At 40.0% G+C, this 15,686-nt stretch overlaps 1 protein-coding gene across 7 annotated transcripts in view; it reads left to right on the forward strand.

Annotated features, from left to right (window-relative positions):
- THRB (thyroid hormone receptor beta) overlaps positions 1-15,686 on the forward strand; it is a 392,041-nt gene that overhangs the window by 165,833 nt on the left and 210,522 nt on the right. For all 7 annotated transcript variants that reach the window (XM_060149528.1, XM_060149532.1, XM_060149527.1 and 4 more), the window contains one exon: positions 802-873. The gene's annotated coding sequence lies outside the window, so the exon portion shown is untranslated. The remainder of the gene's footprint in view (positions 1-801; positions 874-15,686) is intronic.

Raw genomic sequence — 15,686 nt, forward strand, 5'->3', positions numbered from 1 at the left:
AAATTAAATAAATGAATAAATAAATAAATTTATTAAAAAAAAAAGAGCAGATGGGACAAAATGTTGTCAGTGGTCCATTCTGGGCAGAGGGGACCCAGACATTTGTCCTGCCAACCTGTGCTTCCCTATGATCTCTTAGTTTCCCACAAGAACAACTACAACTGTGGGCCCACAGCCATGGAAAAAGCAGCCCCTCGCTTGCTGGGCAGACAGACACTTGGAGACATCGTCTGCTGCAGGAACAGATGCCCTGGTTTCTCCTTCATCTGTTTACACCTGGGGGAAGAGTCCCCAACATCACCGCACTTGACACCATCTAGACAGCTCCGTAGCTTCCTCTCGGGTCCCCCATCCTGACGTCTCACAGGGGCACAGCCCCGGCTGAGATTTGCTGGGACCTATCCTGGGAACCATCCTCTGACACCCAGCTGGACCCTTTTCAGCACAAAAGTTCTAAATTGTTTGATTCACATTTGCCTTTTAGTCCTCTTCCGAGGCTGGGAATCCAAAACCCCGGAGTCCTGTGCAGAAAAGTAGGTTCTTGGGATCCACAAACATTGTCTCATGCCTATAATGTGTTATTACAATCCTTGTGTTAAAGTCCCTTTCTCTGAAACCAGCTCCCCTTTGGAATGAGATTTTATCTAAGTCTGTTTGCATGTATTCAAAATCAGAGACAGCTCTGAAACCAGACCCCATTTAAACGTAGAAAGAAGAGCAGTGGTGAATTAAGCAAATGTTGGGGGAGTTTTAAAGAAAAAACACACATCTATTTATCTTCTTGTGTTTCCTTTCTTCCAGATCTGCGTTTTCCCTCCCATTGGCCGTCCTGCGTGGGTACCAAGTTCCACACGGGATTTCATGGATTGTCAGGTCAGATGTTGGGCGTGACTTGGCTGTTTGCAGATTCGTGATTTTATGATTGCCACTTTTCAGCGTTATGCGAAGGATCTTCTAGTTTATGGCATTGCTGCGGTTGTTATTTAAGATGGTTTTGAACTCTGTAGGTGTTCAGGAGGAATATACAGCGTTCGATGGGTTAAAAACAAACATAATGGAGAGAAGGACGCTTCAAATTCATTTGGGGGGAAAAGGAGTAATAATTGGACAGAGAGAGAAAGGAGCCCATTTTTCATTTGTTATGTGGAAAAATGCTTGATGGAGGACCACAGTCCTCTCCAATCTCTCTTTTCCCTGGGCGCTAAAAAAAGCAAAAGGATCCGCTCACCCTTGGTCAGAGCAAGTCAGGTAGGGCATGTGCACCTGTGCAGTGAAGACCCCCTTCCATTACTGACAATCCCATACAACTTCCCTCCAGTCCCCAGATGTTTGGAAATATCAGGCAGCCTGTTCAGTTTGGAACACTAGGATGTCATTTGGAACCCAGTTTGTTTACATTATTATAACAACAGTTTCAGTTTGTCTCTGCAGTTAGGGTTGTGTCAGCACTTTCCTTTCTGTGTTTATTATTTTTAGCAGTTTAAAAGCTAACCAGGAAAAATGGCTTTCTGGCGGCGAGGTGACATTCCGGCTGGGCCAGGGTCTGTGGCGTCTATAGATGCACTGGCTGGCTGTGGAGTCGGGCCTTTTGAATGCTGCCTTTGTGCTTCCATCGCCAGGGCCTCTGGCCTATTGTCCAGCCGCCTCAGTTGAGGTGGCACTATCTGATTGTAACCGGTACTAATATTACAGTGTTCGGTGCCCAGACCCTCCCCGGGGGCCCCAGTCTGGCGGCCTCTGTCTCCCAGCTCTCTCTCCAGGGGACCAATCCCAGCTCTCATATCAGAAACGCTATTTGTAATTTATAGAAGGTTCCAGGGAAAAGGATCGGTAAGGATCGGCTAACCCTGCAGTTCTCTAACTTTTTTATTTTTTTTTTTACAAAGAACCTTTTACCCAAATGCAATCTTCCAGTGAAACGCAATTTGTAAGACCTGGAAAAGTACAGCTGTTCTCTTTGAAGGAGAGAACCCCAGTTTTCAGCCTCCACTCCACCCACCCCCAATCAAGGTGGCTTCTCAGGTCCCCTCCCCCAACCAAGAAACCTACGACTCCTCAGAATACTTGCACACTGTTTTCACAGGGTGAGCCCCTCAATTTACAGAGAAGGAAACTAAGAGGTGATTTTATAGATGCTTAAAACATGAGACATTAGGCACTAAAAAAGTACACTGCATTCATCCATTTTTATTTAGTTCTAAAAAAGGCACAGCTAATCTACCATAATAGCAATCAAAATAGTGGTTACTCTGGGGAGAGACCAGATTGACTGGGCAGGGACACAGGGAATTTTTCTGGGGTGGTGCAAATGTATGTCTTAGAAGTGTGTGTTACATGGCATTTGTCATAACTCGTCTCCTTTTTGCGATACATAAATTATACCTCTGTTAAAAAATAAAAAGAAGGAAAATAAAGCAAAAAAAATTAGCTGTTTTGTGAATGAAAATACTGAGAGCTTCCTGAAATACTGAAAATACCGATGGTCTTTCTTAAAGCTATGTGCACTCTTTATTGAGTGGAATCTGCGGTCATTATGCAAAGCTGCAGAAGACAAGAGACCACGCTGCTTTTCCAATTATTGAACTTTCTTTGTTCAATAGTTACCAAAACCAGAAAAAAAAAATCTCAGAGAATTTCAGACAACAGAACCCCTGAATACCTTCTGGGGTCTTCTAGCCAGTAATGCAGCTAAAGGATGATGTATGGGATTCCTGGCGGTGGAAATCCTGAGTACAATACTTGATTCATGCATTACTTTGACATGTACTGTTGGTAATGCTCAGGAAATCGTTCATAATTTTTTAACCTTTGCTCCTTCATCTGAATGCTTTTTCGGAACCTGTGAAATACAAGATTGCTTCTTCTATATCTTATCAGAGTTGAACTTCTGGTGACAGGTTGGAATTCAGGCCTTTAGTGACACCTCTATCCTTGCAATAAATCATCTGGACCCTTTAAAAATGACTTTTCTCCCCCGGAAATACTTGGAGCCAAGCCTACTAGAATTCTTCTATTTGTGTGTTTTAGAAGTCCGGCAGTAACATGGAAGGTCATTATTTGGGTTGAAATGCTGCTAAGGTCCTAAGCCCGGGAAGATAGGACCCTGTGGCCAACTTGCCCTTTAGAACCTCATGAGGAGAATGGGCTGAGAAGAACAAGGAGAATGCTTTTGAAAAGGAAGTGATGATAGTGTTGGGGGATAGTAAGAGAGGGCAAGTGAGGGTCTCGTGAAGCAAGGGCAGAAAGGATTTAAAGATATTGTTGTCCCTCCGTATCTGGGGGGAGTCGTTCCAGGACCCCACGTAGACCAAATGCTCCAGGCCCTCAAGTGCATAAAACGGTGTAGTACAGTCAGCCCTCCTTATCCGTGGGTTCTGCGTCCACGGATTCAACCAACCCCGGATTGTACCCGAATGTTCCAGCCTCTGAGGCTGTGTGACTTCTCTTCAAGAAGAACAAACTGCTACTTTAGTGATTTCCCAACAAAGGGCCAAGATCTCTTTCATTCACAAAATGGATCCACGTGACCCAAAATTTAGTTCACTAATGAAGCAATGGCAAAACAGAATCGTTTGTAAAAGGAACATTTTTTTTTAAACCCACACATACTGCACTCTGCCTGCACGGACACACAAATGTCCTCATCAAATCACATTGAATTCAGCAAGGTTTATATCCAACCAATTTAGTTTAATGTGCATAAGAGCAGAAGTGAAATTGCACAGTGGGAGAGTTTGAACAGAATTTGCTTTTTTGCAATTCAATGCCCATTTGAAAGGAACTGTTTCTTCAAGTCATTTATTGAGTCAACTTATCCAAATGGCAAGTACCAAGAAGAATTGTATGACTTCTCCATTCCAGGGACTTGGAGCAAGTGATTCTCCCGGGCCCAGTGTTCTTGAAATGTACGTGTGTGTGCATTCATCTATAGGTCAAGGAGCGTTTGGAAAATGCAATGTGTGTGTAGTCAGATTTCAGTTATTTGTGAGAATGAGAGTAAAACATGAATAACTGAAGTCCAATCAATGGATGTATTTTCCTGTTGACTTTTAAAAATTAGCAACCTGGACGTTTTTAACCCCTGAACTGCTTATGAGGTCTGTGAACAAGTGGGAGTATATCCTGATTTGAGTTTTATCTCCTTCTTTCTCCCTCAACTATGTTTTCTATTGGTGCTATTGGGCTAATAAAAACTAAAACACTGGATGAAAGAAAAATAGCAAACGCCTTAATGTGCATATTATTATTATTCTCAATTTCCAGACAAGGAAACTGAGGGTAAAGGTTGAGGAGCAATGCCTGAAGATTTTGCTGTCATAGTGGCAGGGTTGGGCTTGAACTCAGATCTTTCTATCTGTGAGCCGCTGTCTTAGGAAGAGAAGCAGTGGATTGAAACTAATCATCATATTACACTGGCTGGAGCAGAAATATACCTAAATTTGTGGAGAGAATAAACTACTAGTTTGGGCCTGCCCATAGCAGGAAATCTTAATAACAGTGACAAACACACAAAATTTTATTTTTCTCTCCAGGGCTATTGGGGGTGGTTCTCTTATCATCAGGGACTCAGGTATGTTCTATCTTTCTGTATTTCTATTCTTAAGCATATGACTTTATCTTCAAGGTTCCTTCCTAGGTCAAGATGACTGCTGGAGCTCCAGCCCTCACACATAAATTCTAGGCAGCAGGAAAGATGGGAAGAAGGGGGCAAAGGCACCCATTTCCAGCTGGCTTTCCTCTCTAGGAGGGCTTCCCTGAATTCCCACTTCACGGCTTCTGCCTACCATCTCACGTACCGACTCCTGGTTGCAAAAGAGTCTAGAAAATGTAGTGGGTACTTTGCCTCCAGAGGTGAGGTGAGATTTGGTTGTGAAGGAATAGAATGGAGGCACCTAGCAGATGGGCCACAATCAGACAGCTATTAAAGGCTTTTCAACTTTGGAGAGGCATGATCAGGATGGTGCTTTAGAGGAACTGATCTTGTAGCCAACTGGTTGATGGGTAAAAGGGGGAAAAGTGAAGGACTCCAATTTGTAGTGATGAGTTTTGTATTACTGAGGTGGCACTGGGGACAAGAGAGATCAATGTGATCCAATTTGTGAAGAATGCATTGACCAAGGAGAATGTATTCATTAATTAGCTGTGCAATTGAAAACTGGGTTTCAACAAACACACACACACATATGTCTGTGAGGTGTGTGTATGTGTATAAAAATACATAGTATATACATATTCATATACACGTATGTATATGTGTATGAATGTGTATATGTGAGTAAATATATATACATACACATATATATATGAATGGAAACCAGGGAAAGACATTTAGCTAAACTTCTAGGAAACAGGATCCAGATAAACAAAACCGTCTCGTGTTGTTTTTATATGCAGAAAATTGGCTGGAAATTTAATGATGCGGTCTATTGGCAATAGATAAATAATGCATAAACAAATATATGCAGGCATACACACAACACAAACAACATAAGACTTTTCTAGGCCTCCATACCACCAACTGCAGTAATTTTTAAACTTTGGCATCCCTCAACAAAGAAAAGGAAAAAATTAAAAGGAGCTAAATTATAAACTTTTAAAGGAATAAGAGGTGAAGGCATTGTAAACATAACTAAGAAGTTATCCTAAGAAGCCAAGCTAGAGGAAGTAGGAAAGTCAGAGTGGAAAAAAAAAACCCAGTTTTTCTTTCCCTTTTCTCTCTCTCTTTCTCCCTTCCTTTCTTTCTTCCTCCCTCCCTCCCTCTCTCTCTCCCTCCTTTCTTCTTTCCTTCCTTTCTCCCTTCCTTCCTTTCCTTCCTCCCTTCCTTACTTCCTTTCCTCCCTTCCTTCCTTTCCTCTCTTCCTTCCTTTCCTTCCTTCCTTCTTTTCTTTCTTCCTTTCTCCCTTCCTTCCTTTCCTCCCTTCCTTCCTTCCTTCCCTCCTTCCTTCCTTCCCTCTCTTTCTCTCTCATTCTCTTTCTTTCCTTCTCTCACTCTCTCTTGCACCCTCTTTTCTTCTTCTTTAACTTTAGGAGGGGTAGAATCATGCATTTGTTAACCATACATTCATAGACTTTTCATTATGAGCTCCCAAATGTGAAAGAAGTTCAACTCCAAGCCATCACCACATCGCTTTTGTTCAGCCAATGAGCAGCAGGTAACATCTTGCCATTTGTGGATGACAAAATCAAAGCCTGTCTGTGGTGCTGGTAGGATGGAGCCAGGCCCCCGGCATGGCTGTTTTGGAACTCCTCACATCCATGGTACATGGTACCGCCACATATACAAACACATGTTGCCTATGTAACCCACAGGGCTGGGCAAAAATGACCGAGTTTGTCAGTACAACTTTCTTGGTACTGTGTGTTTGACATCTTTGGCTGCAAGGCAAAATGAGTTTTCATTTTAGCTTTTTAAATCAGCTGAATTAGCAGAACTTGATTTTCTGATTTAACCCTCCCTGATGGCATTGTGCAGAGCTAGCCTGAGTCCTGTTTTTCCCACCACACATTGGAGAGGGGTGGGTCGGCGGGGCCCTGGCTGTCTGCTCTTCCCTGCATCTTCTCAGGAAGCCTGTCGAGGCAAGTGTTGTAATTTGTGCTGTAACATCCTGGACAGAGTCTCATATTAAAAAGTAAATGCCTATACACTTAACGTAGTAAAAGAACAAAAACATGCATGGGAAAAACACGCCGACTGTAAAATAGTGGCTACTTGGCAAAGAGGGGAGGGAGAGGAGAGAGAGATGGACAAATGTCACGGTGTTTTCTTACGTTTTATTTCTTATAAAGAGACAGATGAAACCAATAGAGCAAATCAGAATGGTGGACCATGTGTATCCGTAATATTGTTTTATATGCCCTTTTAAAAAAATTTTATTTTATATTGGAGTGTAGTTGATTAACAATGTTATGTTAGTTTCAGGTGTACAGCAAAGTGATTCAGTTATACATACACATGTATCTATTCTTTTTCAAATTCTTTTCCCCTTTAGGTTATTACAGAATATTGAGTAGAGGTCCCTGTGCCATACAGTAGGTCCTTGCTGGCTATCTATTTTAAATATAGTACTGTGTATACGCCAATCCTATACTCCTAATTTATCCCTCCTCCCCACCTTTCCCCTTTGATAACCATAAGTTTGTTTTCTATGTCTGTGAGTCTGTGTCTGTTTCATAGATAAGTTCATTTGTATCATTCTTTAGTTTTCACATATAAGTGATATCATATGATATTTGTCTTTCTCTGTCTGACTTACTTCACTCAGTATAATCATCTCTATGTCCATCCATGTTGCTGCAAATGGCATTATTTCATTCTTCTTAATGGCTGAGTAATATTCCATTATGTGTGTGTGTGTGTGTGTGTGTGTGTGTGTGTGTGTGTGTGTGTAATATTCCATTGTATGTATGTGTGAACGTGTGAACTCTTTCGTAATTTTAAAAACTTTTTCTTTTTTTTTTAGGCTATAGACACTGACATTTTATTTATTTATTTTTAACATCTTTATTGGAGTATAATTGCTTTACAATGGTGTGTTAGTTTCTGCTGTTTAACAAAGTGAATCAGCTATACATATACATATATCCCCATATCTCCTCCTTCTTGCGTCTCCCTCCCAGCTTCCCTATCCCACCCCTCTAGGTGGTCACAAAGCACCGAGCTGATCTCCCTGTGCTATGCAGCTGCTTCCCACTAGCTATCTGTTTTACATTTCGTAGTGTATATATGTCCATGCCACCCTCTCACTTCATCCCAGCTATCCCTTCCCCTTCCCCATGTCCTCAAGTCCATTCTCTACGTCTGCATCTTTATTCCTGTCCTTCCCCTAGGTTCCTCAGACCCTGTTTTATTTTTTTTTGGATTCCATATATATGTGTTAGCATACGGTATTTGTTTTTCTCTTTCTGACTTACTTCACTCTGTATGACAGACTCTAGATCCACCCACCTCACTGCAAATAACTCAGTTTCGTTTCTTTTTATGACTGAGTAATATTCCATTGTATATATGTGCCACATCTTCTTCATCCATTCATCTGTCATTGGACACTTAGGTTGCTTCCATGTCCTGGCTATTGTAAATAGAGCTGCAATGAACATTTTGGTACATGACTCCTTTTAAGAATTATGGTGTTCGCAGGGTATATGCCCAGTAGTGGGATTGCTGGGCCATATGGTAGTTCTATTTTTAGTTTTTTAAGGAACCTCCATACTGTTCTCCATAGTGGCCATATCAATTTACATTCCACCAACAGTGCAAGAGGGTATCTTTTCTCCACACCCTCTCCAGCATTTATTGTTTGTAGATATTTTAATGATGGCCATTCTGACTGGTGTGAGGTGATACCTCATTGTAGTTTTGATTTGCATTCCTCTAAGGTTTAGTGATGTTGAGCATCCTTTCATGTGTTTGTTGGCAATCTGTATATCTTCTTGGAGAAATGTCTATTTAGGTCTTCTGCCCATTTTTGGATTGGGTTGTTTGATTTTTTGTTATTGAGCTGCCTGAGCTGCTTGTAAATTTTGGAGATTAATCCTTTGTCAGTTGCATCATTTGCAAATATTTTCTCCCATTCTGAGGGTTGTCTTTTGGTCTCGTTTATGTTTTCCTTTGCTGTGCAAAAGCTTTGAAGTTTCATTAGGTCCCATTTGTTTATTTTTGTTTTTATTTCCATTTCTCTAGGAGGTGGGTCAAAAAGGATCTTGCTGTGATTTACGTCATGGAGTGTTCTGCCTATGTTTTCCTCTAAGACTTTTATAGTGTCTGGACTTACATTTAGATCTTTAATCCATTTTGAGTTTATTTTAGTGTATGGTGTAGGAAGTGTTCTAATTTCATTCTTTTACATGTAGCTGTCCAGTTTTCCCGGCACTACTTATTGAAGAGGCTGTCTTTTCTCCATTGTATATTCTTGCCTCCTTTATCAAAAATAAGGTGACCATATGTGCATGGGTTTATCTCTGGGCTTTCTGTCCTGTTCCATTGATCTATCTTTCTGTTTTTGTGCCAGTACCATACTGTCTTGATTACTGTAGCTTTGTTGTATAGTCTGAAGTCTGGGAGCCTGATTCCTCCAGCTCCATTTTTCTTTCTCAAGATTGCTTTGGCTATTTGGGGTCTTTTATGTTTCCATACAAATTGTGAACTTTTTTGTTCTAGTTCTGTGAAAAATGCCATTGGTAGTTTGATAGGGATTGCTCTGAATCTATAGATTAGTTAGGGAAGTATCGTCATTTTCACAATGTTGATTCTTCCAATCCAAGAACATGGTATATCTCTCCATCTGTTTGTATCATCCTTAATTTCTTTCATCAGTGCCTTTTAGTTTTCTGCATACAGGTCTTTTGTCTCCTTAGGTAGGCTCTTTCCTAGGTATTTTATTCTTTTTGTTGCAGTGGTAAATGGGAGTGTTTTCTTAATTTCACTTTCAGATTTTTCATCATTAGTGTATAGGAATGCAAGAGATTTCTGTGCATTAATTTTGTATCCTGCTACTTTACCAAATTCATTGATTAGCTTTAGTACTTTTCTGGTAGCATCTTTAGGATTCTCTATGTATAGTATCTTGTCATCTGCAAACAGTGACAGCTTTACGTCTTCTTTTCTGATTTGGATTCCTTTTATTTCTTTTTCTTCTCTGATTGCTGTGGCTAAAACTTCCAAAATTATGTTGAATAATAGTGGTGAGAGTGGGCAACCTAGTCTTATTCCTGATCTTTGTGGAAATGGTTTCAGTTTTTCACCATTGAGGACGATGTTGGCTGTGGGTTTGTCATATATGACCTTTATTATGTTGAGGAAAGTTCCCTCTATGCCTACATTCTGCAGGGTTTTTATCATAAATCGGTGTTCAATTTTGTCAAAAGCTTTCTCTGCATCGCTTAAGATGATCATATGGTTTTTCTCCTTCAGTTTGTTAATATGGTGTATCAAATTGATAGATTTGTCTATATTGAAGAATCCTTACATTCCTGGGATAAACCCACTTGATCATGGTGTATGATCCTTTTAATGTGCTGTTGGATTCTGTTTGCTAGTATTTTGTTGAGGATTTCTGCATCTATGTTCATCAGTGATATTGGTCTGTAGTTTTCTTTCTTTGTGACATCTTTGTCTGGTTTTGGTATCAGGGTGATGGTGGCCTTGTAGAATGAGTTTGGTAGTGTTCCTCCCTCTGCTATATTTTGAAAGAGTTTGAGAAGGATAGATGTTAGCTCTTCTCTAAATGTTTGATAGAATTCGCCTGTGAAGCCATCTGGTCCTAGGCTTTTGTGTGTTGGAAGATTTTTAATCACAGTCTCAATTTCAGTGCCTTTGATGGGTCTGTTTATATTTTCTATTTCTTCCTGGTTCAGTCTTGGAAGGTTGTGCTTTTCTAAGAATTTTGTCCATTTCTTCCAGGTTGTCCATTTTATTGACATATAGTTGCTTGTAGTGATCTTTCATGATCCTTTGTATTTCTGCAGTGTCAGTTGTTACTTCTCCTTTTTCATTTCTAATTCTATTGATTCGAGTCTTCTCCCTGTTTTTTCTTGATGAGTCTGGCTAATGGTTTATCAATTTTGTTTATCTTCTCAAAGAAGGAATCAGCTTTTAGTTTTATTGATCTTTGCTATCGTTGCCTTCATTTCCTTTCTATTTATTTCTGATCTGATCTTTATGATTTCTTTCCTTCTGCTAACTTCGGGGTTTTTTTGTTCTTCTTTCTCTAATTGCTTTAGGTGTAAGGTTAGGTTGTTTATTTGTGATGTTTCTTGTTTCTTGATGTAAAATTGTATTGCTATAAACTTCCCTCTTAGAACTGTTTTTGCTGCATCCCGTAGGTTTTGGGTCGTTGTGTTTTCATGGTCATTTGTTCTTAGGTATTTTTTTATTTCCTCTTTGATTTCTTCAGTGATCTCTTGGTTATTTAGTAGTGTATTGCTTAGCCTCCACGTGTTTGTATTTTTTACAGATTTTTTCCTGTAATTGATATCTAGTCTGATAGCATTGTGATCGGAAAAGATACTTGATACAATTTCAATTTTTTAAAATTTACCAAGGCTTGATATGTGACCCAAGATATGATTGATCCTGGAGAATGTTCCATGAGCACTTGAGAAGAAAGTGTATTCTGTTGTTTTTGGATGGAATGTCCTATAAATATCAATTAAGTCCATCTTGTTTAATGTATCATTTAAAGCTTGTGTTTCCTTATTTATTTTCATTTTGGATGATCTGTCCATTGGTGAAAGTGGGGTGTTAAAGTCCCCTAGTATGCTTGTGTTACTGTCGATTTCCCCTTTTATGGCTGTTAGCATTTGCCTTATGTATTGAGGTGCTCCTGTGTTGGGTGCATAAATATTTACAATTGTTATATCTTCTTTTTGGATTGATCCCTTGATCATTATGTAGTGTCATTCTTTGTCTCTTGTAATAGTCTTTATTTTAAAGTCTATTTTCTCTGATATGAGAATTGCTACTCCAGCTTTCTTTTGATTTCCATTTGCATGGAATATCTTTTTCCATCCCCTCACTTTCAGTCTGTATGTGTCCCTAGGTCTGACGTGGGTCTCTTGTAGACAGCATATATACGGGTCTTGTTTTTGTATCCATTCAGCCAGTCTATGCCTTTTGGCTGGAGCATTTCATCCATTTACATTTAAGGTAATTATCGATACGTATGTTCCTATTACCATTTTCTTAATAGTTTTGGGTTTGTTATTGTAGGTCTTTTCCTTCTCTTGTGCTTCTTGCCTAGAGAAGTTCCTTTAGCATTTGTTGTAAAGCTGGTTTGGTGGTGCTGAACTCTCTCAGCTTTTGCTCGTCTGTAAAGGTTTTAATTTCTCCATCAAATCTGAATGAGATCCTTGCTGGGTAGAGTAATCTTGGTTGCAGGTTTTTCTCCTTCATCACTTTCAATATGTCCTGCCAGTCCCTTCTGTCTTGCAGAGTTTCTGCTGAAAGATCAGCTGTTAACCTTATGGGGATTCCCTTGTATGTTATCTGTTGTTTTTCCCTTGCTGCTTTTAATATTTTTTCTTTGTATTTAATTTTTCATAGTTTGATTAATATGTGTCTTGGTGTGTTTCTCCTTGGATTTATCCTGTATGGGACTCTCTGCTCTTCCTGGACTTGACTATTCTCTTTCCCATATTAGGGAAGTTTTCAACTATAATCTCTTCAAATATTTTCTCACTCCCTTTCATTTACTCTTCTTCTGGGACCCCTACAATTCGAATGTTGGTGCATTTAATGTCCCAGAGGTCTCTGAGACTGTCCTCAATTCTTTTCCCTCTTTTTTCTTTATTCTACTCTGTGGTAGTTATTTCCACTATTTTATCTTCCAGGTCACTTGTCTGTTTTTTGCTTCAGTTAATCTGCTATTGATTCCTTCTAGAGAATTTTAAATTTCATTTATTGTGTTGTTCATCATTGTTTGTTTGTTGTTTAGTTCTTCTAGGTCCTTGTTAAACGATTCTTTTATTTTCTCCATTGTATTTCCAAGATTTTGGATCATCTTTACTATCATTACTCTGAATTCTTTTTCAGGTAGACTGCCTATTTCCTCTTCATTTGTTTTGTCTGGTGAGTTTTTACCTTGCTCCTTCATCTGCTGTGTGTTTCTCTGTCATCTCATTTTGCTTAACTTACTCTGTTTGGGTCTCCTTTTTGCAGGCTCCATGTTTGTAATTCCCATTGTTTTTGGTGTCTGCCCGCCCCCCCCCCCCCCCGCTAAGGTTGGTTTAGTGGGTTGTGTAGGCTTCCTGGTGGAGGGGACTGGTGCCTGTGTTCTGGTGGGTGAGGCTGGATCTTGTATTTCTAGTGGGCAGGACCAAGTCCGGTGGAGTGTTTCTGTGACCTTATTATGATTTTAGGCAGCCTCTCTGCTTATGGGTGGGGTTTTGTTCCTGTCTTGCTCATTGTTTGGCATGGGGTGTCCAGCACTGGAGCTTGCTCATTGTTGAATGGAGCTGGGTCTTAGTGTTGAGATGGATATCCCTGGGAGAGCTTTCGCCATTTGATATTACGTGGAGCTGGGAGGTCTCTGGTGGACCAATGTCCTGAACTCGGCTCTCCCACCTCAGAGGCTCAGGCTTGACACCCAGCTGGAGCACCAAAACGCTGTCAGCCACACGGCTCAGAAGAAAAGGGAGACAAAAAAGAAAGAAAGAAGGAAAAAAATAAAATAAGAGAACTAAAATAAAAAATAATTATTAAAATTTAAAAAGTAACAAAAAAACAAAAAAAAGAAAGAAAGAAGAGAGCAACCAAGTCAAAAAACAAATCCACCAATGATAACAAGCACTAAAAATTATAGCAAAAAAACACAGACAGACAGAACCCTAGGACAAATGGTAAAAGCAAAGCTATACAGACAGAATCACACAAAGAAGCATACACTTACACACTCACAAAAAGAGAAAAAGGAAAATAATATATATTTTTTTAAAAAAAGGAAGAGAGCAACCAAATCAATAAACAAATCTACCAATGATAATAAACTCTAAATACTAAACTAAGATAAACATAAAACCAGAAACAAATTAGATGCAGAAAGCAAACCCCAGGTCTACAGTTGCTCCCATAGTCCACGGCCTCAATTTTGGGATGATTCATTGTCTATTAAGATATTCCAGGGATGCAGAGTACCTCAAGTTGATTGTGGACATTTAATCTGCTGCTCCTGAGGCTGCTGGGAGAAGTTTCCCCTTCTCTTCTTTGTTAGCACAACTCCGGGGGTTCAGCCTCATTTTCTGTTAATTTCTGAGGTTAAGAGACAGAGGGTCTGGTATATCCCATTTACCAACCAAAAGAGACCTGTAGTTTTCTAGTTTAAGCTTGGCCTCAGTTCGTTTGTATCTTGGATCTGTGGGCTACTAATTATGGCCATTTTACTAAATGGTATGGTTCCTATTTTTATTTAATATGTTGTTAATGAAAAGCAACTGTTCTCTTCATTAAAATTCAAAGAGTAGGAATTGAGGGTAAAAAATTAGCCCATATGCAGTCTTCCATATGCATATCGTGTTTCATAATAAAAAGGAGTTAGAGTGGAAGAATTAACTGTAAGAAAATGGGAAAATGATATCTAGTAACAACTAGCAACAGAATTCCTCTAAGGAAGGAACTGTATTTACTTGGGAAAATACCTTGACCAATATGCTTGGAGATAGAAAAATAAATCTCCAAGGGATCTGGATGATAGTGGAACTGTTTTGCTAGAGGTGAGAGGAGGTTTGGTCCATTGCTCCAGAGAGAGAAGGGAGATGGAGATAGAGATAGAGATGGAGACAGAGATGGAGGATATGGAGATGGAGGTGGAGATGGAGGTAAAGGTGGAGGTAGAGGTTGTGGGGTGAATGAATGAATGACCAATAGTGGACAAAGGGCCAGAGAGATGACAGAAGCTGCAAGGTAGTGAAGTGACTCCTTCTCTCTGACCCCTCAGATCCTCCGTAAAGAAACTGAAATGTTGGGTGGTGATAGATCTGTTATAGAAAGAACGTACTTTTGTCTCAGGTCATGGGGTGAAGCTGAGGCCGTTCAGGTGGCCACAGAGGTCTGAGGTGGCTGGGGGGATTGTAGAAATCTTGCAGAATGGGGGTTCAGTCCAAGGTGGAAGGTGGCGGAGGTAGGTCTTTTATCTACATAGGTTGCATATTATGGTGGCTTGGAGTAGTGCATCTCAAGTTTTAATGATCATACTGTCAACTGGGAATCTTGTTAAAAACACTGATTCTGAATCCAGACATCTGGGGCAGGGTCTGGGATTCTGTATTCCTAACAGAGCTCCTGGGGGAAGCCCATGATGCTGCTCAACAGACCACACTTGGAGTAGCAAAGTGGTTCCAGGACCAGATTTCCCAGGTTCAAATCTAGTTTTGCCACGTATTTACTGTGCGACTGAGAGGAAATTATTTCACTTGCTTTTGCCCGTTTTCTCAACCATGACATGGAGGCAATACCTCGTAGGGTTGCTATGAAGATTAAATGAGTTAATGTATGTAAAATGCCTAGAACAGTGAGTAACTGACAGATAAAGGAGCTATATTAAGGTTAACTTCAGCTGCAGTTATTGTTGTTGGTATTATTATTATTACTATTATTATTTACTTACTTGGAAATGAAACCTATCCTACGAAGAGCTGAGAATTTCTTAAGACTCAGTCTGTTGTAGCAGCACAAGCTTGGACTTTAATTATGAGACAAAGGTGGGTTCAAATCCCACCTCCATGACCTGGGTCATTCACTCCCTTCTGCCCTTGCAGTGAATTAGTTTAAATTCCAAAACTTGCTGAAAAGTTACCTAGGCATGCGTGCTAATTTTTTTCCCTAAAACTTGAGACTACGTAAGAGTGCATTTCGTTGGGACTCCAAGGCCAACATTACCATCCAGGGAATTCCTCTCTTCGGCATTGCATTTATTCTAGATATCTCTATTATCGTTGTGTTATGTTGTAAATACCTGGTTAGGTGCCCATTCCTCCTCCCCATTCAGTTGAGCCTGGCTGGGGCACAGGTTGGAAATACTCTTCTTCTCACCCCTCCACCCCCTACCCCGCCAGCACCTGGCATGGAGTTTGGCACACGGCGTGTATGAACTCTCAATTAATATGGCGAAAAGTCATCTGCCTGTAGTCAAGAGAGGCAGAAAAATCATACATTTAAAAAAATCATATATTCATTTCATTTTGACTTTCACTTA

The sequence above is a fragment of the Lagenorhynchus albirostris genome, chromosome 5 (assembly GCF_949774975.1).
Source record: "Lagenorhynchus albirostris chromosome 5, mLagAlb1.1, whole genome shotgun sequence".
Taxonomy (NCBI): domain Eukaryota; kingdom Metazoa; phylum Chordata; class Mammalia; order Artiodactyla; family Delphinidae; genus Lagenorhynchus; species Lagenorhynchus albirostris.